The following is a 26,692-nucleotide window of genomic DNA, read 5'->3' on the forward strand; positions in this document are numbered from 1 at the left end:
TGGTAACAAATGTGTACAAGGAGGGGGGTTTTGTCCTGACTGGAGAAGTCTAAGCTAACTGCAGTTTATTTATTGCAGTGTAAGTTTAGAGACATTATACTATATTTGGGTGTCACAATTTATATAGTTGCCAAAGATAGCAGTACATGAAAAACAACAGTAATCATCCACATCTGCTAGATCATTAGTTTATACAAGACCAGCTTTTATTAAGTGGCTGTCCTTATTTCTTTAAACATATTTCTTTAAACATTTTATGAAGGAATTGTAAGTATCATACAAAAGGGTGCACATATTTGACCCAAATCAAACAACAAAGTACAAAACAGTATAGGTGCAAAGCATGAAACAGAAAATGAAGTCAGTTCATACAAGCATGTGCTGTGTATTAACATTGATCCAAAACAAGACAGTAGTATAAAGGCATCATGTTGCCACTAATACATTCTGTTTTTATATTTTTCTGATTGTAAGACGGTTTTACCCAATGGGTAAATACCAGGTTTACCCAATGCAACATGTAACTGGTGTAACCTTAATAATCCTGAAAAAGGTATAAAGCCCTTGAAAGGGTCTATCATAGCCAGGCTAAAGGGTGACCAAAAAGGGTGATTGATCGACGTCTCTGAAATAGATCTCAACTAAGATTTAAGGGGGATCCCGTCGCACCGCTATGGTGGAGGAGTCCCAGGACGTTTCGGCTTTGGTGGGTCACAGCCTTCTTCATGGAGCCAAGGAGTGGAGTTCCCTGTAAGAGATTTAAGGGGAACTCGAGTTACTAAAGTGGATTATAAGATGCACCGTAGTTAAAGGGCATGTACATACATATGTCACTGTCACAAGGATACAATACCCTTTAATAAAAACTAAAGAGAAAATGTCTAGTTGACTTGAGAAGGTGAACAGGGAGTGGCCTTACACCGGTCTGGGTTCTGGATAGATGCCAGAGGTTAGTGGAAGTGGAATAAAATACAATAAATCTCCTCTATGAGTGACATGGGCTTGTGCCACAATATACTAGATAGAGGAGAAGCAAAGCACTTAGTTGCTCTGATATAACATAAAATACTATTAATCCAAAATATCCCCTGTGTATCCCCAAAGTATATCCCCTGTGTATCCCCAAAGTATCCTCTGTGGTGGTTGCTGTTGTTGCTGTTGTCGTAGTTGCTGCCTTGCAAGCAGTGCCTCCAGCTCCAGGAATGCTGCTACGATTGGTATCATCTTGGTGTGGGTGGGGGTGTGGTGTGTGGGTGTGCTCCTTTTGTGCTGTGCCAGACTCTATTGCCTCCACCTGTTCTGATTGGGTGCACCTGTTCCTCTTCCAAACACTAATCAGGGTTGTTAACACCTTCCCCGCGATGCCGGTATTAACGCCATAGCGGAAAGGTACTTTGCGCCCTGTGGAGGTCGTTATTTCCGTGTTCGCTTTGCTTGGAATCGGAGATGGTTTACGCCTTCCCGTTATTTTCGCAATGGTGTGTCGGGCGCGCGACACTGGTCCGCTATTTACGCAATCGTAGTTTACGGTGGCGTAAATAACGGTGTGGCGGCTCAGAATGGGCCGTAATGGTAAAGGAAGTCGTTATTCCTTTACCGGCCTCGTTTTTCCCTTAACGCCGGACTCGGAATGACCCCCATGGTTTCCAAAGTATTACTTCTGTTTGGGTAGTATGTGTCCAATAAATTGTTTTTTAAAATGTCTTGGCTGTTGGGATCATGTTTGGCTATTGTTTCTATATCTTCGTAGGATTTTAGAACTCTTTTTCTAGATTTAGCTGGACCAAGACTTAGCCATACTATGGGGGTCATTACGACCCAGGCGGTAAGTACGCCAACTTTACCACCATGGTGTAAACAGCAACATACTTTGTTCCCATATGCTGATTGGCGATCCTTTTGTTTGACGCATTTGGTACGTTTCCAGTACTTCTTCTACGGTGTCATTAGAGTGCAAAGGATGAATTGTATGTTGGTCTAAAGTATTTGATATTGTAGCAGGATCTAGTAGCTCAAATTGACCAGCTTCTTGTGTTTCTTGAATTATTTCAGTTGTATCTTTAAAGTTTTCTTCAATATTAATTTCTTTGTAATATTAATTATTATCTTTAAGATATTGGAAGGCTTGTCTAACTTTTTATAAATCTACCAGCTGTTGCCATATTTTTTTGTCTTTTGTAGGTACTCCATTTACTAAGATAATTAAAGATTGCTGCATTGGACGTTGCACTCCTAGAGTATGCACATTTTCTTTTAGAACTAATGATAAATAAACTACTATTCCACGAATGCCTTTTACCAATTCAGAGGGGGGTAAATTTGCTGTTTTTGGTTGAAAGCGTATTATTGCTTGAAATGGGTGTACTGTTTGAATTATGATGCTCTCATATAAATTAAGTTGTTGTAGGGGTTTTGGTACTGAGTATAATTCCAAATTATTTGTGATAGCACATGAAGGAGTTTGGTTGTTGTCAAATTTTGTAGTGCAGTAACTGCAAAGTATTAAGGGCTCAGTTATTTTGTATTTGTTTTCTGCTACAAGGTAGAGAGCTAATTCATACCATTTAGAATCTTCATTGTCTTTTATTTTGTATGATAGGTCTACAGTTGTTGTGTTACTTTTATAAATAGTTCTACGGTCACATACACATACATGGTTTGGTACTTCAGCTGATGTACTTTTAAATTTTAGTATTTCTTTTATGTATGTGTTTAGCAAAAGGTTGCCATGTGTAGAATTGTTGCTTAATTGGTTTAAAGCTATTTCATTCTGTAAATGGCTTTCACTTCCAAAATATTTTTTCTGGATATAGTGAATTTCTTCAAGTAGGTCTTTCGCTGTACCATGTAGAAGGATGTTATTTAACTTTGCTAGTGCTAAAGCAGGACTTTTAGCATAGTACAGTTTATATAGATTTCTTATAGTTGAATGATGTGTTGATATCCTTTTGATATCATGGAAAGTGGTTTTACAAGTAGGTCCTGTAATGCAGGCCAATGAATGTCCTTGTAGTCCTGTTTACCTGCGCACTGGACAGGTATCCATATTTTGCAGTAATTTAATTTTGATTTTGTCTTTGCTTTTTACATATTTATTGAGGAATTGGCGTAAAGATTTGAAACATTGTTTGGGAATGTTACACATTGACGTGCATGGCCATTTGTACACTAGACATTCTGATTCAGTTGTATGGAGGGGTAATTCTAAGTTTTCAGGGCATATTTTTGTAAGGAGTACGTCTTGTTCCATTACGGTATTATTCACTTTTTCATAACCTCGACCACTGCTATGTATGGCAATTGTATTTGTTTGCTTTTGTTTGTACGCTTCTTCATTAAAATATGGTTCTGTGCTCGTAGTGTGATTCCATTCACCTCTGCAGATACTTAAGAAGTTCTTTCTGTTGACAAATTTCGCTTATTGAGAAGTCTTTTTTGTAATTTAGTTATTAGTTTTGTTAGTGGTTTCATTTGGTTTAACAGTACAATAAATAACTTTCTTTTGAGAAGAATTGCACTGTCCATCAACGCTTCTAAGATTAATTTCCTACGATAGGTTTTAAGCATTGAACCTGATTTCTCTCCTGTTTTTTATAAGATTTTGAAGGACTTTGTGACTGTACATTTTGGCTAAAATACTTTTCTTTGTGTGCTTACTTTGCACTATATTAAAATTTAAAGGAGTAGTTTTATCTGTAGTGATAGCTGATTTTCTGTTAATTGTTTTTTGGTTTGTTTTACATTTTGATAGAGGAGGCAAAGTTTTTGTACTTGAAACTTCTTGTGTTTCACTAAATGACTGTACTAGCTGTTTTGTTTCAACTTTTTTTTACAAATTCTGCTAGAGATGGATGCTTATGTTGGACACTTTTATTTTCATTTGCTCTACTTTTGGGTTGCTTTCTACGGACTTGACTTTTGGTAGGCATTCTTTAGGGTCTGTTGAAAAAAATAAAGAAGGTATGGGTTGGGGTGTTCTGCAATGTATGTGTGCTGTTTGCATGAGTGTTTGAGTAAGATGTTAAAGATGTATGTAATGGTGTGTGATTGCGCATTGGGAACTACAACTAGTAGGGATAGGTATTCTGGAATTTATGTGTTACTAAACTGGGGTTCAGATGATAAAAAAAGTAAGCTAGTGGTGTGGAAAAGTACAAATAGTAAATCTAATGTATACAATTAAAACAGTTGTTTGTTCTATAATATGAAAATTGGAGCGGTTCAGTTGGGTAATTTGTGTGTCCAAAAATAGGAATTTGTGGGCCATTCTGGCTGTAAATCGCTGTTTAAGACATGGAGATTTTTTGACAAAATGGTACACAATCTCTATTTTTAGGCACAGAAATAGCTTGTATTAACTTTATAGTATGTTTGAGTAATAATACAAATATTATGGTGATATTCTACTTACTTTTTTTCTTAAATTAACAGGTAACTTCTTAGTTCTTCTTTGTTCTTCAAATTCGGCTGCCTCTTTTCAGGAGGCTGGTCTTCACTGCAATTGTAAAAGCTTCAAATTAGTAATTTTGTTTGTATATAGCGCTGTTTTTAATTTAGATATTGATTTTTTTAATTGAAATCCTCAGTGCCTTCTTTAAAACCATTAAACTAATTTATTTACATAAGATACATTGCATCAGTTCAGTACATATGATATGTTCTTAATGAACATATTGTATTGAATGACTAACAGTAGCAAAAAAAATATATTTACTATGTCTTGTGAAATTTATAATATACCAGTGAATACCACTATTTCTGTAACTAAGCTGTTCTAGGTAATAGCGCCTCAATGTCATGCCCAAATTAAAGTAATTAAGTAAATAAATAAATAAAAACAAAAAAATATGAAATTGTATAAGTATATTTTTAAAGATTTAAACATAGATTGTGCTTGCATGCGATTTTGTTTGAATATATGTAGTCTATATATTTCATTTAAAAAATGTTAGTTTAACATGTTTTGAGTGTGTGTGTATAAAGAAAGTAAATAGTATAAAGATTTATAAGTGATAGTTGATTTTAGGGAATTGAAAAAAATACAGTAAATTCATTTTACAGATTACACAAGCTAAAATTCTGTTTGAAAATGTGTTCATCTACTGTACAGAAAATATGCATACCTGAAGTTTGTGTTTATGCATATGGATATGCATGGAGCTGCAAGTAGAAATCTTGGAGACCTTTTACAGTATTTCTTGTAGATGGTGCTTGCCAATGATGTGACACTTGTACTCAGAGAGATTCACAGTACATTTGCAGTGCTGATCTATGATGATGCAGTTATATGTAGAGGACTTGAATGTGATTGGTGCATGGTCATGTGACTTCTTAGCTACATCCAATGAGGGAATGGCAGAGAGAGTGAAGTGGAAATGGTAGAGGGCTGTTCCTGTTACGATATGTCCGCGGACATGGCGGTAGTTCGCGGACATCGGGAGTTACATCTGGGGATTTTTGGGTTCAGAAGTCATGGAAATGAGAATGAGTACTGAAAGGGATTTGTCAGGAAAGTTTAGTGGGTGTGTTGTGCCAGAAGAGAGTTTCTCATATACTCTTTTTGCTGAGAGAACAACAGATAGCTATGTCTGTGTATTTTAGGAAAAAGATTGTATGGATTTTGGGAGATTCATGGATATATTGGTTGAAGGTGCATGCAGAACGCTGTGCAGTAGCTGTAGATCTTGGATTCCCACATGTGGAAGTACACTGGCTTGGAGTACGTGGAATTAAGTGGTTGGACTTGTTACCTCTCTGTGCTACTTTGGAGACAGAGCAACATCCAGACATAATTGTAATTCATTGTGGAGGGAACAGTTTAGGACATGTGACTGGAATTTCTTTGCAATTTGCTATGAAAGAAGGACTTGGGAAGGTTATTCTCAAGTGATATTTTCACGGATTGCGCAGAGACAAATGTGGCTTTGTTCTTCTTCATTTGGTCCACAAATGGAAAAATCAAGGTGCAATGTTCATAAAGCTGTTTGTGCCTTTCTAAAAGATTTTGGCATGTCTTCTTTTCACAATGAAAATATTCTTTTTCGTAGTACAAACATTTTTCGCAAAGATGGAGTCCATCTTACTTATGGTGGCAATCAGATTTTTCTGAGAAATGTACAAAATGCATTGCGTCCTTTTTTGGAATTACAACATCCATTTTGAAGTAGGTGTTAAGCATTTATAATTTTTGACTTACAAACACCTCCCAAAGACTCTTTTCAGAGCAACCACTTCCTCCCAGAGAAAATTGCAATGTTTGTGATAGGCTAGTAACCCAATTTTTTAAATGTTCGCGAACTGTCCGCGGACTTCTAAAAAATACAAAGGGCCCTGCTTCATTTATTTTCACTTCTATTTTTTAACTTTGAAAGGCGGCTCTGACAAGAGCCTTATTTTTTTTGATTTTTGATATTTTGTATTTTTTTTGCTTTTTTATACACGACACACTAGGAGAGGAGGTGAAAGGAAGGTAAAGGGGGGACACCAACCACAGGGATAAGAAAGGGCGAGCTGAGAGAGGAAGATGTAGAGTTGGTTTTATTTGGGTAGTGAGCAGATCTTCTCGTGCTATGAGACGATAGTCTCAAAAGCACTGCAAAGTCGCTCCCCCCTGCAGAGTACTGTGTCACAGTACATACATACAACTGTGACCCTCGAAAGGTAAGGGTCATCAGCATTCTGTATGGCCTGTGAGGCAGCTTGAGGAAGACGCTGTCCCACAGAGGTGGTCCTTGTGGTGACAGGATCAGAAACAGAGGATGAAGTAGAGGAAATCAACCTGCTACGTTCTTCGCAAGGTACAACCCTGCGAATAGCCCCAGAGTGAAATGACCTCAGGTGTTGCTGCATAGTAGTGGTCCCAAAGCTGGACTTACCATGCTTCCCGCGACTGAGTATCATTTTTCACTCATTGCAGGTAACACGGTTCGCACGAGCCTTAGGAACATTCCCTTGAATGGTAAATAACCGCCACACCCAAGACTCACACCTCGTGCGGGTAGTAGGTATTTCCTCTACCTCATTCTCATCATCCTCTTCTTCCTCCTGTGCATCCTCACTCCTGTTCCCCTCTTCAGGCCCTTGGGGAGGTGGTGGAGGGGGTGGGGGCTTTGCTGAAGCAGGTGCAGAACCAGGTGGCAGTTCAGCAGCCAGGCATGCCATCTCGATGATGGTGTAATCTGCAGGTGGCAGCACAAATCGCTGTGTTCTGAAGAATAGCCAGAAAGACAATGAGAATAAGCTCTAGGGCGTGGTCTTTTATAGGGGTGCTTGTGCGCGGTCCATGGACATGCGCGCTGTCCGCAGACAGATCGAACACAAAAAAAAGTTCAAAAAGTTTCAAAAGGTATGTAGAAACTCAGGATTACTATGTGGACTTGTGCCATGGTGAGATTTTATTGAAAAATATTATGGATTAATTGAAAATGTACTTTTAATTTGTTCGGCCACATGAACAGTGTCCGCATTCAGAACACACAATCAGCGTGGGCGCGGTCATATGATCCGTTCGCGAACAAGTCTGCAAAGGAAGCGCATGTCCGCAGGACACCAAATGCACAGAGATTGGCTAGCGCATGCGCGTTGATGTTCTACGGACACTGTTCGAGTCGTGAAATAATTAAAATTGCGTCACACGTGAAATGAACATTTCAGGACACTGCGTGTGTTCTTAGAACAATTTAAACTTGCTAGCGAACAGTAAGGACAGATATAGTGTTCTTCAGGACACGTCCAATTTTGTTTATGTACGAACATTTCAGGACACAAATTGTGTTCTTAGAACAGTTTCAACTTGCTAGTGAACAGTACGGACAGGTGTAGTGTTCTTTAAGACACCTCCATTTTCGTTTAATTACGAACAATTCAAGTCACCGCGTGTGTTCTTAGAACAGTTTGAATTTGCTAGCGAACACTACGAACAGGTATAGTGTTCTTCAGGACACTTCCATTTTCATTTACGTACGAACATTTCAGGACACCAATTGTGTTCTTAGATCAGCTTAAACTTGATAGCTAACACAACGGACAGATATAGTGTTCTTTAGGACACTTGAATTTTTTTTTTTACGAACATTTCTTAGAATAGTTTCATCTTGCTAGCGAACAGTACGAACAGGTATAGTGTTCTTCAGGAAACCTCCATTTTTGTTTATTTACGAACATTTGAGAACACCTGCACTGTCCGCGGACACCTACATTGTTTAAAAAAAATATATATATTTACAACACAATATAAAAATTAAACTTTATTTAACATATATTAATAATTTATGACAGAGAAGGTGAGGCAGAAACAGAAACAAAAACAGGAGAATTAGGGGTTTCACCATGATTGTTATTAGGTGAAGAAGGGATGGAAGTCTCATCAAAACGTTTTGGGTTATGGAGAGGGTTTGGGGATAATTGACTGGCATATGGTGAGGAGGGACAAGTACATGTGGGGCAATGGTACGAGGTTTTTGGTTTAAAATGATCTTCCACAAAAGTTTTCAAATTATTAGAATTAGTCAACAATAAATCCATTTTTTCTTCTATACTGTGAAAAGTGTTATCCATAACAGGTTTTTCTGAAGTATTTTCTATTTTGCTATGCTCTGTACAAAAAAAATATATGTATGTTAAATGTATACAAAATAATATTAATTAAATGGTTTATATTATAAAGTGTTTACCATTAGTTTCACTATCTTGTGACATTTCTTCATGTGGGAAATGCTCCTCTCGCCATTCCAGAGTACTAGACATTTCTGTGAGAGAGAAAAAAAAAGATAATATATTTTTTTATCTAATACAGAACGTTTATAAATATATGAATAAAATTAAGTACACTTACTATTTCAGGTAAGATATGTCCTATGTACTCAGTGGGTCTGCTCTTGTTCTCAGTTCTGTCGTATGTCTTATGTATTAGTACATATAATGTGTTTGTGTGCTCCTTTTTGAATTTGCTAAATGTTCCTATGTTATGATATAACAATCAAATATATCACCACAGAGTTTTTAGGTAGTGGTACTGTTCTTCGAACATGTCCGCGAACATTAAATGAGTTCGCGGACATCAAGTACAGTAGAAGAGATTCAGTCAGTTCCATATGACATGTATATAAAGTCAAAGGAGGTCATTACGACCCAGGCGGTAAGTATCTGATATTATCGCCATGGCGTAATGAACTTTTATGCCGTGGATCGATGGCAGAAAGAGCGTCACATTCCGACCCATCGCGCACGAGCCTTACGCCATGGCGGTAATGTAAATTACGCCATGGCGGAAACGACCCCTACCAGCATCGTACGCCGCGCAAGGTGCACTACCGCCACCCATCTTAGTGGCGACCGTAGTGAGCAGACACCGTAGTTAGCGGTGACTGTAATTAGCGGTAACCGTAAATAAGCGGAACCGGAAGTAGCGTCATCGCGGCGGAATGGGAAACAGAACGGCGGCCATCTTGAAAAATACAATCCATTGCCATCCTCCCCAACCATACCAGATCCATCCCTGAGACCTGTACCAACCCATCACCCACCCAATTACCTACATAAAAATGCCCAAAGTTGTGAAGAAGGCATGCGATCGGCAGCGCCAGGACCGATTTTCTCGGGAGGAACTGACCATGCTCGCAGAGACTCTTCAGGACAATGCTGCCATAGTATTTTCTACGCAAATGACCAGGCCGGCAATAGCCAAAAAGAAGGCCATATGGTCCCTGGTGGCAGAACGTGTCAGTGCGGTGGGGACCGTACCCTGCAACCCACAGCAGTGCAGGAAGCGGTGGGATGACCTGAGGCTCCGCGTCAGAAGCATCATCTCCGCTAATCGCAACCTGGGCCTGGCTTCTGGGGGAGGATATGACTCCCCAATCAAACTCCAACCGTGGGAGGAAATATGTGCCAGCACAATAGGCATGGAAGGCATCGAAGGTGTAGAAGGGATGGAAAGAGGAGCGCCGACATCAGGCGATGAAGGTAGGTGCCTCAAATCAAGACATACTATAGTCACTGAAGTCCATTCATGTGTAGCACAATGTTGCCCTAGAGTGTAAATGCAACACATCAGCTGGACACTGCCCACAGCCACATGCGACCTCCACCCTGTATACATGTAGCATGCACACCCTAACTGCAGGCACCCACATACCTCCATCCTTATTCCACACAAAAAGGAGACAACCTGCATGCCCCTGCCTCAAATGTGCCTCATCTAGTGACCAAAATCATGTCAATCATTGCCATTCCAATGTCCGTAGACCCATCAATAACACACTCCCTCCTTTGCTCCACCACAGGCACAGAATCCAACCCCGAGGATGAGGACACCCCTGCCACAAAAAAAGCCAACAGGGCCAAGACCACCGTGCACAGACCCTCCACCTCAGCTGCAGTGAGCCAGACCCCGCAGCAGGCAAAATCCTCTGCCAGCACACAGGACGGGCCACCGACAGGCACCCAAGCAGGCAGCAGGCCAGCAGCAGCAGCACCACATGTCCCCACATTGTCCACCACTGAAGGCACCGCTTCTGCAGGCAGCAGCACCATAGGGGAAACAGCTGCCATTGCAGCATGCTCTGACTCCGATACAGAGGAGCCCGATGTTGGACGCCCCACTGACCTGCCTCATTCCCCCTGTTTGTCCCATACCAGCCCCCATGAGGATCCCACACAGGGGCACCCAGAGGAAGAGGACTGGACATCCACCCCATGCCCCGCTGAAAGTCCACAGGAGGGGAGCAGCCCCTCTGTGACACCACCTGGAATGGGCATGGCCCAGCAGAGGCAACAGTCCCTTGAGGATGTCATTGCACGTCAGCAACAGCTGTCCACGCTCCTCAATGAGCATGCTGCGGAATGTGGGGGGGCTAGGGCAGCCATAGAACAATCTACGGAGACCCTAAGGTCCGAAATTGAGCGGAGCACGGAGACCCTGAGAGCTGCAATGCAGTCCACCTCAAGGGACATTTGTGGGGAACTTGCCGCCGTGCGCCGTGTGCTCTCGGAGCTGTCCCACACCCTTCAGGACATGTATGCACGTGAGCAGCCAGGGACATCCTCCGCTGCCAGTTCTGCCCAAAGCAGCCCCGTCCGACTATCAGGATGGAACCTGCGCTCCACAGGCAGGGGTGCCTTGGGGGCCGGGAGAGGGGGCTTGCAATAGCGTGTGCCCACTGTTACAGGCATCTTTAGCCACTCACAGGGTGTGTGTTGGGTTGTTCAGGGGGGAGGGGGTGTGTTGGGGTGTTCAGGGGGAAGGGGGAAGGGGGTGTGTTGGGGTGTTCAGGGGGAGAGGGGAGGGGGGAGGGGGAGAGGGTGTGTTGGAGTGTTCAGGGGGGAGGGGGGAGGGGGTGTGTTGGGGTGTTCAGGGGGGAGGGGGTGTGTTGTGGTGTTCAGGGGGAGGCGGGAGGGGGTGTGTTGGGGTATTCAGGGGGAGGGGGGAGGGGGCGTGTCACAAGAATTTACAATTGAAATACACATTTTCCTTTTTCCCAAATCAAATGTGTGGACATTTTCATTGCATATGTGTGCTTTATTGGTGTACAGTCCACAGTGTGCATGACCCAGAGACACACAGTGCCCCAAGTGCCGTCTCCATGTGATACACACCAGCCGTGTGTGCTAGAAGCATTGGTCGATGATATTTTGACGCATTTCACGCCCCTCCTGTGCATCGCCTCCTCCATGAGGTGCGGTCCCATCTGCACCCTCCTCATCCTCATCGTCAGGTGGTTGCAGTTATGCGTCAGGGGGCAGGGACACATTTCGTCTGACACACATATTGTGTAGCATGACACATGCCATGACCATCTTTGCCACATTCTCATGGCGGTACAGGAGTGCCCCGCCAGACCTGCTGAGGCAGCGAAACTGTGCCTTCAAGAGGCCGAATGCCTGCTCAATGACCACACGGGTATGTGTATGTGCACGGTTGAAGTCCTCCTCGTGCTGGTTCTGTGGGTTCCGGACTGGTGTAAGGAGCCACCTCTTCAGGGGATAGCCTTCATCACCTGTATGTGGGCGAGAATGTATGTGTCAGTCATGACGTCTAATTCAGAACATGATGTGCCACCATGGCTTGCATCCAACTGTTACTTTGGACCACTTCTAAATGCACTAATTGATTCACACTATGCGACCGGTATATGCTCATGGCTCTCATGGCTTGTTTTGCATGCCATCAACCAATGTATGCAGAGTGGTCGAGTGCCTTGTGAGTGCCCATCCACTGTGTTCGTTCATGCCGTTTGTTTTGGTGGCCTGGCACGTGTCCTGTGATGTCAATGCTCATATCATTGCAACATTGCTGTCGGCCTCATCATGACCCCAGTGAGCAATACTGATGTTGATAGGGACATTTTGGGGGCCCTGCTGTCTGTGTAATGGTGTCTTGATGTTTCTGTCCGTCATGTGCCTCCTTCGTGCGCAGTAATGGGGGACAGGCCTTTCGGTTGATGGTGTTTGGTGACGTGCATGTAGGTGCATTTCGTTGTAGTCAATGTGGTCTGAATTGGTACAATGCACTTGCAGATGGTTGTGTCATGGTTGGGACATGACCTCATTCACATGGTATGGCTGCATACATCATGTATTGGGTTTACTGGTGTTGGGTGAAGTTTGGGTTGCTTTAGGTTATGATCTGGCTCTGTTGTCTCTGCTACTCACAGCCAGGTGGAGTATGCATCACCCCCCCCCTTTCAGCCAGGTGGAGTATGCATCACACCCCCCTTCCAGCCTGGTGGAGTATGCATCATTCCCCCCCCCCTTTCAGCCAGGTGGAGTATGCATCATTCCCCCCCTTCAGCCAGGTGGAGTATGCATCATTCCCCCCCCTTTCAGCACGGTGGAGTATGCATCATTCCCCCCCCTTTCAGCCCGGTGGAGTATGCATCATTCCCCCCCCTTTCAGCCAGGTGGAGTATGCATCATCCCCCCCTTTCAGGCCGGTGGAGTATGCATCATTCCCCCCCCTTTCAGCCCGGTGGAGTATGCATCATCCCCCCCCCCTTTCAACCCAGTGGAGTATGCATCATTCCCCCCCCTTTCCGCCAGGTGGAGTATGCATCATTCCCCCCCTTTCAGCCCGGTGGAGTATGCATTGGTACGTCGTTCACCTACCCACTTCACATTTCCATGGTCATGACATTAGACTCACCGAGTAGCCAGGATCTTGGGCCTGCATGTCGCTTCATGTAGCGTGGTACTGTGGAGTTCCTCAGGACCATTGAATCATGGGTTGCTCCAGGGAATCGGGCACAACAATGTGTGATGATCCTGTTGGAGTCCCAGACCATTTGCACGTTGATTGAGTGGAATTGTTTCCAGTTGCGGTACGGTACCTCCATGGCATGTGGAACCACCAATTCCACATGGGTGCAGTCGATGGCACCAATGCAACCAGGTATGCTGGCTAGTGCATGGAAACCCACTTTGGTGTTTGCAATCTCCTGGGCAGTCCGTGGTAATGAGATGTGGTCGTCTGTGTAGTTGAGGAGGGCATCGAGCTCTTGGATAATTGTACGTGAGAATAATGGTTGTGAAATGCCATGGAAGTGCCCCACTGTGTGCTGGTAGGTGCCTGTGGCCAGGAAGTGGAGTACAGACACTACCTTCAGTAGGGGTGGGATGGCGGTTGGTGTTTCTATCATGCTGACGATGTTATTGTGTGTCATGTCCCGGTCCAAACGGTACAGGGTGTGGATCTGCTCAGCAGTGAGGTTGAATGGACTGGCTCTGATGCGTGGGATTGGGGGCTGCCTGCGTGGTGGCACTGGCTGTGCTTGTGGGGCTTGCTGGCCCTGCCTTGCCCTCCTTCTCCTCCTGCGTCTCCTCTGTGCTGCCTGTTGTTGTTGTTGTTGTTGTTGCTGTTGTTGTTGTTGTAGCACTTGCATTGCTATCAGGTCCTCCAGCCCCAACATTTCTTGTCCTATTGGTATCATTGTGGAGTGTGACTGGGTGTGGGAAGGGGTGGGGTGTGCTCTTTTTGTACTTCCTGAGTCTGTATTGCCTCCACCTGTGCTGTTTCTGTGCACCTGTGGCAGCTGGATTCACTTTACATGGCCATTTACGGTTGGTTTGCGATGGCCTAATTAGCACCATGGCGGTAAGGTACTTAACGGGCTGGGTGATGGCGTTAGGTGCATGTCCGCTTGGGTCGGCATTCGCGTACCTTTCCGCTATGCCGGTAATTACGGTGTGGGAGGTCGCGTGCGCGCGTCCTTGGAGCAGTTAGCGGCAGCGTTAACTACGATGCCGCTAATGGCATCGTAGTTAACGGTCACGGGTCATAATCGAACCTAGCGGAAAACGATGGCGGTAATCATTTACCGCCATCGTTTTTCACTTAGCGACAGGGTCGTAAAGTCATTATTGTTAAGTTTCACTACTAAAAACCTAAGAAATTCTGTGAAAAAACTTTGTTAAATGGACGTTATGGTTAAGTTGCACTACTAAAAACCTAAGAAATTCAGTGAAAAAACTTTGTTAAAGGGACGTTATGGTTAAGTTGCGCTGTAAAAAACCCATGAAATTCAGTGAAAAATCTTTGTTAAAGGGACGTTATGGTTAAGTTGCGCTGCTAAAAACCAATGAAATTCAGTGAAAAAACTTTGTTAAAAGGACGTTATGGTTAAGTTGCTTAACCATAACGTCCCTTTAACAAAGTTTTTTCACTGAATATATATATATATATATATATATATATATATATATATATATATATATATATATATATATATATATATATATATTACGTCTGGCATAAGCAACATGGTTATTTTTCTTTATCTCCACTTAAAGTTACATACACATTTTCATGCATTTAAATGAAACAGGTTTTGAATATTACACCTTGCAGTTTTTGTAAAAAAATGTTCATATTGTGATGCTGGTGTTTTAGCAATCCATCCTCTAAAATAAATATGTAGTACGTTATTTTATATAATGTTATGAAATGTTTTCACAATATTGTTTAAAACAGAAAAGTGTCCTTTTAATTAATTAATTATGTTTTTTTCCTTATTAAGTAAACTTGTATGTATGATCTGTTACATCATTGTTGGTTTATTCTTGAAAAGATCACTTAATTAAATGTATAGACGATAGCTTACTGATGGAAACACATTTTGCACCCAATACGTATGAGGAGTTGAAGTGAATTATTTCAGAATGACTTCCAGTTTAACTCAGCGTGTCGCATAATTGTAAGGATGTTGTAATAGTTTTGCAAGCAATTGTTTCCATTAATCAAAACACAAGATGGACATATCATATTTTGAGTACAAATGTGTATTTTGTGTGCGTTTGGTTGGATGAATGGTATAGCAAATACCTACAGTAAGTGAAATAACAATCAAATATTGTAAGGATGGTTTGGAAGCATATTTGTATATAATCTTGATCATAGCACTGGGTATCAATTTCAACGTGTGATGAACTTTATTAGCCCACTTGGGCGGGTGAAAAGAAGTAGGCACACTGGGACTGAAAATAAGGTCTATGCAGCACATGGAGAGGTTTTTCAGATATGTCCTCTCGGGTGGAGACACTGAAAATGTATAACACAATGTATAAGTGAATTACAAATGCAAGGATTTTGTGGATAATTCTTAGAATTTAGCGCAGAAGCAGCACACACGGGCAGAGAAGAGAGGGAGCATGCGCTAGCTGCGTGCGCCAAAACCAATTTTCACGCACAGCGTATTCATGGATACTTACATCCATAACTAGCCATGGTGCAGAGCGGAGCAGCGACCCTGCAGCAGCACCAGTTATGCCCCCAACCCCGCCCCATGCGCCAAAAACATCACACAAATCCCCTACTTGGCCCAAAGGCCAGTGGACCAGCATACACCCCCGCACCCCTCGGATTATGCGTACCCCACTCGCGCCAGCAAAATCACGTGTAAAACTCCCCGCACACCCCTGGAATAGGTGTACCCCGCTCGTGCCAACGAAATCGCATGTAAAACTCCATGCGCACCCCTGGAATACGTGTACCCCGCTCGCGCCAGCGAAATCGCGTGCAAAATTACCAGTGCACCCATGGAATATGCGAACCCCGCTCGCACCAGCGAAACCGCGCGTAAAAACCCACACACCCCTGGAATACGCGTACCCCACTCACGCCAGCGAAATCGCATGTAAAACTCCACGCGCACCCCTGGAATACGCGTACCCCGCTCGTGCCAGCCCAATCGCGTGTAATTCTCACTCCCGTACCCCCGGATTCATGCAGCAATGTGGTGAGAAGCCACATGCACCCCCTGCAGCCAGACAACGCCACAGGGGTCCACCCTACACCCCTCCCCAAGCCCCGCCGGCATCCCATCTACTCTGACCATGCCCCGCAGGCAGCCAATCCACCCTGACCATGCCCCACAGGCAGCCCATCCACTCTGACCATGCACCGTAGGCAGCCCATCCACCCTCCCCATGCCCCGCAGGCAGACCATCCACCCTGACAATGCCCGCAGGCAGCCCATCTACCCTGACCATGCCCCGCAGGCAACCCATCCACTCTGACCATCCCCCACAGGCAGCACATCCACCCTCCCCATGCCCTGCAGGAAGACCATCCGCCCTGACAATACCCCGCAGGCAGCCCATCCACCCTCCCCATGCCCCGCAGGCAGCCCATCCACCCTCCACATGCCCCGCAGGCAGACCATCCACCCTTCCCATGCCCCGCAGGCAGACCATCCACCCTGACCATGCCCCGCAGGCATCCCATCCACCCTCCCCATGCCCCGCAGGCAGACCATCCACCCTGACCATGCCCCGCAGGCAGCCCATCCACCCTCCCCATGACCCACAGGCAGGCCACATGGCACCATGCACTTGGGAGCCCCGACTCATGTCCCCCCATCCCCCATTGACAAGCACCTGCCAGCAGGCCCCGACTCATGTCCCCTCATTCCCCCATTGACACGCACCTGCCAGCAGGCCCCGACTCATGTCCACCCCCCCACTGACAGGCACCTGTCAACCTGCCAACAGGCCCTGACTCATGTACCCCTGCCCCCCAATTGACAGGCACCTGCCAGCAGGCCCCGACTCATCTCCTCCCACCCACCCCCCATTGACGGGCACCTGCCAGCAGACCCCAACTCATGTCCCCCAAAACACCACATCCTAACAATACAGACACATGGCTCTAATGCCAACCCAAATCCCATACACCCACCTCCCAGTACAAACACCCACGATCCACTGCACCCACTCGCTACTAAATTACCCATTCCATGATAGTCTGAAAAGAACCAGCATGCCCATCAACAAATGTCCTACAGAGCCACACAGTAGCAACACATGACTGCGCCAATGCTCATGGAGACATGCACAAAACAAATCATAGTAGACCACACCAAGAATGAAGATTTATGAAATGTATTAAAAATAAAAACAAATGACAATATGAAAATCACACAAATAAAAGTGGTCCATCCCCAAAGTCCATAGAAATAAATCCCAAGATGAAAAGCATAAAAAAATTACTCCATGTGAAAATAAAAAAAATAAAGTATGTACATGTCTGTAATAATGAAAACAAAAGTCTGAAGGGTCCATTATCCCAAAACAAAAGGAAACCTACCTAAAACCATATCTAAAATACAACTATATGCAAAAAGTGGAGCAAAGTCCGTGAACTCCAAATAATAATAAAAACCAAATGAAACCTAAACCTAAATAACTATATACAAAGGTGGCGGGCTAGTCCGATGGCTCACTTTTTGATGTTCCGGGCCAGGGCATCATCGAACTCCACGTCGATGTTCCAGAGGCGGGCCTCTTCCCTGGCCTCGAGGTCTTGCAGGGATACAGCCATGGCCTCCTCCAACTCCATGCGAGTTGCCTCAAGGCACTCAGCCCGCCTCAAAGCCCTGTGCATGGAGTTCTCCGCCCTGACCATTATGAGCCGTGCCCTCTCCATCTGCTGCCGCTCTGCACCTATTCGCTGGCCCAACCGCTGCCATACGGAAGACACTCTGAATCCTTGGTCCTCCTGCCCGATGGCAACACCCAGGGCCGTCGTGCAGGTGCCCTGCTTGTATGTACCTGCACATTGTCCGTTTCCAGGGGTCCAGTTGCTGGTGTGACCACTTGTGCTGGAGCTGTGACTCCCGACTGTGGCAGGGATGGGATCTCCACCAGCCTGGCTGTGTTGGTTGGAGCAGGTCCTCAGGGGGCCCTGGTGTCATCTGGGCCAGAAGACGGCATGGAGAATGACTGGCGTATAGTGTGCACAGAGGAGGAGAGGGCCGCAAGACAGAGCGACACATGGAGGAAACCCCCAACCATGAGCCCTCTCAACTGTGCCACATTGGTACACATCTCTTCGTGATGATGTGCGTGGTCCCCCCAGGAATCATGCACGTCATCACGAATGACACATGTGCGCAACGCGACACCAATCAGGACAGACTCAATCCTGTCATGGGTCCCCACGTCCGCAGGCAGAGAAGTGCCAGATGACGTGGACCTTCCCCCTACCTGCTGATGGGCCTGGAACGGGTCCTCCCTACTGGTGCATGGTGATACAGTCACAGTGTCAGGGACACTGACATGCACAGGCCCCTCCGTGGTGACCTGTGCTGCCTCCTGCCCCTGCCCCTGGGCTGCACCACTTGCACCAGTGGTACCACCCCCACCAGGCCCCATGTGCGGCTCTGAAGTGGCCTCCTCCGTACACACCACCAACCTGGATGTCTCTGCACCGTCTTCTGCTGTAGCCAGCCCCTGTGGGGGCTCATGCATCCCTTCCGCTGCAGCCATAGTGGCGGACGTGGCACCAGTGCCCTCGCTCCCGGATGATGGAATTTCCTGGGAGGGTGACTGGGGCTTGCGTCGCCGGCCGGTGGAGGCATCCCTGCCGCTTTCCTCCACAGTGCCATCTCTGCCCTCTTCTTCACTAGCCGCAGTGTAAAGGGAGACATTGAACGGAAGCATCAGGGTACTGTACAATAGTCCCCTAGACACAAAGCAATAGCACATGAGTGGCACTGTCAAACATCACTTCCATCATGTCCCTCCCCAACAAACGGGTCAGTGTTGGCAACACACATGCAGGAACAGGCATGGCACATGCAACAACCATTTGCATCCATGTCCAAGGCACCGTAGAAACATCCAATGGTTGGCTGAAACTCACATGTATCATGGGACATGCTGATCACATGCATGCACATCACTGTAGGGTCATGCATCTGGCCCCGTATACCCAAAGACACAGTGTATACAAGGATGACTAGGCTGTATCAGTGGATCAACACATCGTCATGGACATGTGTCATGCATCCATGGCATTTATCAGTCACTCACACACTGCTCAGACACACAAACATGTACACCATGCATGTCCATGACAGCAGCACCCATCTCTCACACCCCAAACATGTCCAAGCACAGACACAGGCATGCATACATGTGTGCATTCTGCATGTTGACCCGCATGATGCATTGTAACACATACACCATCCACGTGGGTCACGCCTGACTGGACTCACATGCAGCACCATCATGTCCCTGCACACACACATCCATACATGACCCATGTCACACATACAGCCAAGTGGCTAACTACCACTACACTGCAACATGCACTGTTTTAAATGGGAATGCAAGGGCACTTACCGCTTGACTCCAGACGAGCCTGCATCCTGAGGATCTGGTGATGAAGCACTGGGCAAATGCGCTCCAGGATCCTCATCTGCTGGGTGGTAAGGTGGACTTGGCACCCCACTGCATCTGCTGTCTCGAAGAGGCGCTGGGCCTTCTTGAGGGTCCTGGTTTTGTAGTCCTCCCAGCACTTCTCGACGTGTTTGATGTCGCGGGGCGCCACCCCCTCTGTATTGATGGCACCCACTATGTCCTTCCAGATCCTCTTCCGTCCTTCCCTGTAGGCGCGTGATGGTGTGAAGAGGGCATCATAATGCCCGAGGACATGCTCCACCAAGATGCCAACTTCATTTGCACTGAAGGTGGCAGCCCTCTGCCTCTCTGCTGGGGGGTTGCCACTCTTGCCGGATGGTGTTGCGTCGGACATGGCAACCCCCGAGGCAGGTGTGGGTAGGCAAATGGGTCCTGGGGCTGGGCTGTGGAGTGATGGAATACCAGTCGGTGTTCCAGCAGGGGTGGTCACAGCAACTGGACCCCTGCAGATGCCTGATGTGCAGGCACCAAATGGCAGGGCACTGTTGGCAGCAGGCAGCAGCAGTTGCATTGTAGGAGGCTCCCCGGGGCTCTGGGGGGGCAGGAAAATGGCCTTCTGGGCAGGAGCATGGTCTTCCGTGTGTTGTCGCGTGGTCAGCTTGATGCAGAGTGAATTGGTACGTGAAAAAACAGTACGTCAGTGTGTAATTCGAGGAAAGGGCCTTAGTGCGTAAGCGCATAAGTGATGTTATGCACGCGGGCATTTCCCTCGGCATGAGTGCATGTGCAAAACCAGCACATCCGTGTGTGAATGCGTGTAATTCGAGGAAGGGACCTTAGCGCGTAATTATGCCAGTGACGTTACATGCGTGAGTGTTGCCTTCAGCAGGGTTAAAGGTGAGTGCGGGCCAGCAGTCCACTGTACGTGCTGTTTAGTTTGTTCTCTATTTTTTATTTTTTTTAAAAAACAATTTTGGGGGGCCTGAGCATTGCGTGACCTGTCATTTTTCCCCAGAGGTCACAGACAGCCTTGCAGGAGCACAGGGGTACCTATTCCATCCAGTACCCTGCCCCCTTCAACCCAATTGCTCAGGACAATTGTTGAGTGCACCTCCCATTGGCTATTTACCATCTGTGCCATGGTTGGGAGGCCACCAAAGGGTGGGGGGGGCAAAGCTGGGCGTCCTCCCAGGGGTGTGCGTGGTCGGGCACATGGGCACGGAGACCAGGGCGGACAGGGAGTCCAGGGTGGACAGGGTGGCTACAGAGGGGAAAGAGGCAGGGGAGCCCCACTGGGGCAGGATGCCCAGCCACGTGCGGGTGCAGACATGCCACCACCCCCTGTGGCTCCTGGTGATGCAGCTGTTGCATCACAACCTGGTGCCCATATGACCCAACAGCAACTTACATCAGCTGTCACTGGCCCACCAGTGATGGTAGCTGCAGGTGCAGCTGTGGGGACCACCACCCGGGCTCGGGGTCAGGCAGCGCATATTGTGTTGCATGACAAGGACTCCCAGGATGATTTCCATCTAGTCCAGAGGTGTGGGTCACGTGTGTCCAGTGTAGCTGTGACTGGGGCACACGTATCTGGGGCAATTATGACATCTGCTGCCCCAAGCAGCCGGTTGGTGGTAATTGCATGGGCAGATGCAACCAACACCACCCCGGTAGTGAGTCAGCCCCAAGCCAGAACTTCTGTCCTAATTGCAACACCCACTGCCTTGGTCCAGTCCACCAGTGCCACTGTCCCCACTGATCAGGGCCACGTTGCCTACTCAGGGTCAGTACCACCGCACAAAAGGAGGAAGGGTGCTCCTGCGCAAGAGGCTGGGACCCCAGACATGGCTCCAGCCTCTGGCTATCAAGGAAGAAGCCTTTCGGCAAGCAGGAACTGGACTTCCTTGTGGACTACGTGTCGGCACACAAACGCAATATGTTTGTGGGCCCACAGTGCCATTCAACGCCTGCCCAGCATTGGGTCTACAGGCAGCATGTTGCGGATTGCGTGACAGCCATGGGATTCCAGGTGCGCACGGCTCAGGACTGCTACAAGCGTTGGAATTACCTCCGACGCAGTGCAAAACAAAAGCGTGACTCCAATTATTCCATGTCTCTGGTGACTGGTGGTGGGCCACCACCAGAGAAGGATGAACTCACTCAGCATGAGGAGATCGCTGCAGAGTTCATTCCGCAAGAACAAATCCATGGAGTGGGAGAGAGGATGGATTATGATGCATCGTCCAGTGAGTATTGATGCGTGTTACTCAATGACATGTGTGTTTGGCGTGTGTGACCCTCCCAGCTACAACTTCGGTCCTTCCTAGATAAGACCCTATGTCCTTTGATGGCTTAATCCTGATGTGTAATGAAGTGTCCCGTTATTGTTCTGCCCATCACTGTCTGTCCATGTCTCCTATGTATGCGCCCCGATGCTTGCGAGCAGTTCAGCGCAATACAAATAAACAAATAAATAAATAAATACATTTCACATGCCCTGATGGATGTCGGCAAAGGATCATGACTGTTCGCAAACTCAACACTTAACGTAAGGAAGAGATAAGACTGCATATCTGTAGTTCCTATTAAGAATGATGTGAATGTAGAAAGATTTTTAAAGCGACGTTATGGATAGGTTGCTTTAATAACAATATGTGAAAATCAGTGAAAATAACTTTGCTAAAGAGACTTTAAGGTTGCAGGGCAAAATCCTAAATTAAGAGTTAAGGCTAATCTAAAATAAAGTGAAGTCTACAAAGATGTTGAATAACAACATGTAAAAGTGGTCTGGGAAACCCCCAGTTTAAGTAGAAAGGTGAGGCCAGGAAATCCTGCACTCACTAACAGAAATAGTCAAAGTGAAAAGCAAAACACTCTTTATTAACAATCCACAGAAAGCAGGGACAGCATACAAGCAATACAATCTTGGAGCTCCCTAATGTCTTCACACCAGGAATGGTTTAAGAATCAATAATATGTCACTACTGATGTCATACTACAATCTTGGTTACAAAAATCTACGGCGTAGAGGGATTAATTAAGCGAATCAACTTTGTACAGAATATATAGTGGTTAGTCTTCTCATTGGTTATAGCGTATCTGCTTGCTCCACCTGACATCACTTCTAAATTGATAACAGGGAATATATGTAATTTCTACAATAGGCTATTGGTTGGCAAAATATATAATGGGCGGCCTAGCACTGTTATTTTATTGGTTGGCATTTTACTGACCAACCTTGAGCAACTGACAGGTCATCAACACATGAGCAATTAAATTAGATACTATCCCTTACTCGTAGGCCTGAGCCAGCATGACCTCTTTGTAGTCGGCTTTGCTCAGCGCTGCATTTCAGAGAATATGTGGGGAGTTGAAACAGGTGGCTGTCTGTGTTTGGGGCTAACGAATAGGGATCATGTGTGAGGGGTTACTGAATTAATTCACCCTTCATGTACCAAGGTTTTATCCAATATGATAAATATGTGTGTTACTACTTTTCTTGCCACTAGAGGCTTAGTCAATTTGTTCCTTATGAGGGTTTTAGCTTATTATTACACTGCACCTGGTCTTCAATGGCGGGTTGCTCTTTTATCTAGGAGAAATATGTCTTGTGCTATGGGAATTATCTCACACTTCTTCTGAGCCGTTCTTACCCTCCCTACTTTCACAGTAGCCTTGGCAGGGTTTGCAGAGCTACTTGTCAGTGCTCCGCACGGGTCTGTATTTCAGAAAATTTAGCAGTTCACGTTTCATGAAGTCTATAAGACTTTCATTCATGTCAGTGTGTGCAGCTGCTTCGATTTTGAAAAAGAATGCTGCCCATAGCTGTCACATTTCTTATGTTACTGAGCTATATACATATATACATATATTGTTCATGTTGTAATTCAGCCTATACATTGCTTATGTTATGTTCTTTGTGTCTTTATGTTTGCAACCGATATTCTTCATCTATGAATGCATATTTAACCTAGTGCCTTCATTTCCTCATGGTGAGTGCATATTTGTTTTGTGGCTATTGCATGCGCACATGTCCTTTAACAGTGAGTCTTCATATTCTTGCCCTCTTTAGTTACATTAGGTCAAGTTCCTCCTGTATCTGCCTGGGATAGGGTCTATATGGTTGCCTTAGTGAGTAGCATTTCTCAACTATGCGGTGTTGAGGTGGAGGAGGGGCTGTATCGACTAATAACATATTCATCTGCCTGTCAACATTCGCCCCTATGCTCAAGTCCTCAACCATGCCTCTTTAATGCCCTCCCGCCAATTAGCTATTTTTGGAGTCCATATCATTGTCACTTTCCTCAGGTTACCTGCAATTCTTATATGTTCATCCATGTTCCATGTCATATAGTAGCACTTCCCATCTGGTTTACAAAATACCCAGAGTCAAACGTAGTTGCGCGGGTCTGTTGGGATAAGTACATTTTGATCCTGGAGGTGTAATGGGGCTTCCCTCTCACTTGGGCACGGACTGGGTCATTTGGTTGAGCATACTCAGGTGAAGAAGCATTTGTGTCTATTACTATTTGCATATCAACTGCTCCTTTTGCACGATTTTGGCAGCCTTTTATTGTTACTCTTGCAACACAGAAGGCCAGTAGTATGAACACTACTATGTCAAGTAATGTCTTGAATGCATTAGCCAACCACGTGGGTATCCAGGAGAGTAGAGAACTCAACCACTCGTCACTTTCAGGTTCATCCACCTCCTCCACCAGCTTCGTGCATGTCTGTCAAGGTTGCTATGGCCTCTTTGAGGGTACCATTGTCACCATTGTGGGAGGATATGTTTGTACAGCAAGATGGCCGTTATCAAATTGAGGACATACCTGTTTTGAATAGTCATAAGCCGCAATGCTCGCAGCTCTTCATTTATAGCATTAAAACCGTTCACAGTTGCATTTATCGTCTGCAGCAGTTACAACCTTGTCATTTGCAATCATCTGTTGTTTGTGCTGGCTTGCAACCCAGGAACAAAGAGATATGCAAAGAATGCAGGGGCTCTATTGAACAATTTGTGTTCATCTGGTCCTTCAGTAAAGGCCACTTCTGGCTTACTGGAGAAATAGTTCTTGCTTTTACTGCATATAAGGGTAAGGGGCTTTTCCTTCTTTGGTGTGCATTCATTCGGGGGAAGTCACGGATTTGTACTTTGCTCTGAGGTACTACCAAAGCGCGTGTACTTATCACTACTAAAGAACATAGGCATCACTAATTCTGAGGTAATCATATGTAAGGTTTTGAACCACAAGCCCAGTACTGTTCCATTAGGACAGCTTTGCCTATTTTTATACCTGGCACTTCCACCTCACGTATGCACCCCTTATTTTCTCCCACCTTTACTGGACCAGTGTTCTTAAAGCATAACATAGCTTTTTTTGCAGGTATTATAATTAGTGGGGCTGTTCCATCATCTACCCATGTGAGCAATTGAGAACATTTAGGTCAATCTTTGAGGCATACATTGTTGTATTCTGCACCACTTCTGCAGGTATGGTCAGGAGTGCCTGTGCCTTGCACCCCATCATTCCTTCAATCCAAACTTCTGAGGTAAATACAAGCCTGTATTTCTGAAATTGGGGTCTCTCCCAACATCCAGGCTTCCCAGGGCTCTCTTTCACTGCGGTATTTGGGCATGGCAGTAACTTATGGTCTATTTCTCTAACTTCTCTTTGGGTCAGGCCCTGTAAGACATATTGTAGCACCTTATCTTTCGTATGGGGGTCTTTCATCATTTACTTTACAGCAACGTCTCCTTTGACATCCATTGTAGGGTAGCGAGGTTACCTTGAAACTGTCCCCTAGTCATGCAAAGTGCTATGTGGGTTAGGCAGGGTGCTCTGTTTCCTAGTATTTCTGTTGCTATAACAATTCTGGATGCACTCATGGCATAGGGGATAAGAGAGCACACATAACAGCTCTCATCAGACGTCTCCTTCCCCACTCAGGTCATGTGCTGGTACCACAAATTATTACTGACTTGAGCGAAATTAGTCATAAGAGTTCATGTGCTCAAAGTCATCCATTAGACTCATTTTGAGACTTTTTATTCTCAAAGTAACTGCAGGAAATTATTGGGTGATTATTTAATTTGTCATGGTAATGGGGGGTTATATTGCTGTACGCTGTTTTGCATTCATTATAAAGGACCAGTTCCCTTAATTCAATGAGAATAATAAAATAGAGACTGCAATATATAAAGAATGTTGCTAAAAGCATTATTGCCAACGTGTCTACCTTTTTCAAATAGCAACATACATTATTACACCTGTGGGCCAAAAGAAAGCATTTAAAAAATCGCATGTCTTTCCCAAAAAGTCTCTTTTTTCGTTTTTCCAAAATATCAGTGTTCACACAAAAGATTGCATCAATACAGCAAAAAACGTCCTTTACAAAATAATGTATGTTTCAAGGTTCACCAGAATAGCAGAAAGGGTTTTATTTCTCATTCCTAAAACAGGATACGTATTTATTTATTTATAAGATAAACCCATAAAACATAGAACTGTCAGAGGAGGCAATTAGTGTATATACTTTTCTCCTTGTTAAAGTGCTTCTATTTTTGTTATGCAGTTACGGGCTGGGAAAGTGTTCACTATGTCTCCTCTGTTGCTGTATATAAACAAAAAGAACACTGTCTCATTATACTGCTTATTGTTATTTGGCGTGGGTGGCTGATCTTATCTGGATGCATCTGTGGCAGGAGGGTCTCTCCATCATATGGTTTGATGTCACTAAGGTGCAGCCATGCTCTCCTTCTTTGCAGCTTTATAGTTGTTGGCGTTACTTCCTCCTTGATGAAGGGTCCTTCAATTCGCAGCTTATGCCAGTGCCTAGCGACATTTTGGCAAAGTACATTGTCCCCTGCATACAGAGCAAGCGGTTTTAAAACTGTTGTAACATCAATTACTGGTTGTCTTGATCAGTCTTCATCAACCTCCCCTGCTGTGCTTATTGCCATTTAATTTGTCAATGGCCTCTATCATTTCACCTGTCCAGGCTATGTCACTTTTATCCTTCTGCACTTGCTTGAGTTCTTTTAACAGTGTTCTGA

Source organism: Ambystoma mexicanum, chromosome 4p (genome assembly GCF_040938575.1).
Source record: "Ambystoma mexicanum isolate Mex_15411 chromosome 4p, UKY_AmexF1_1, whole genome shotgun sequence".
Lineage (NCBI taxonomy): Eukaryota > Metazoa > Chordata > Amphibia > Caudata > Ambystomatidae > Ambystoma > Ambystoma mexicanum.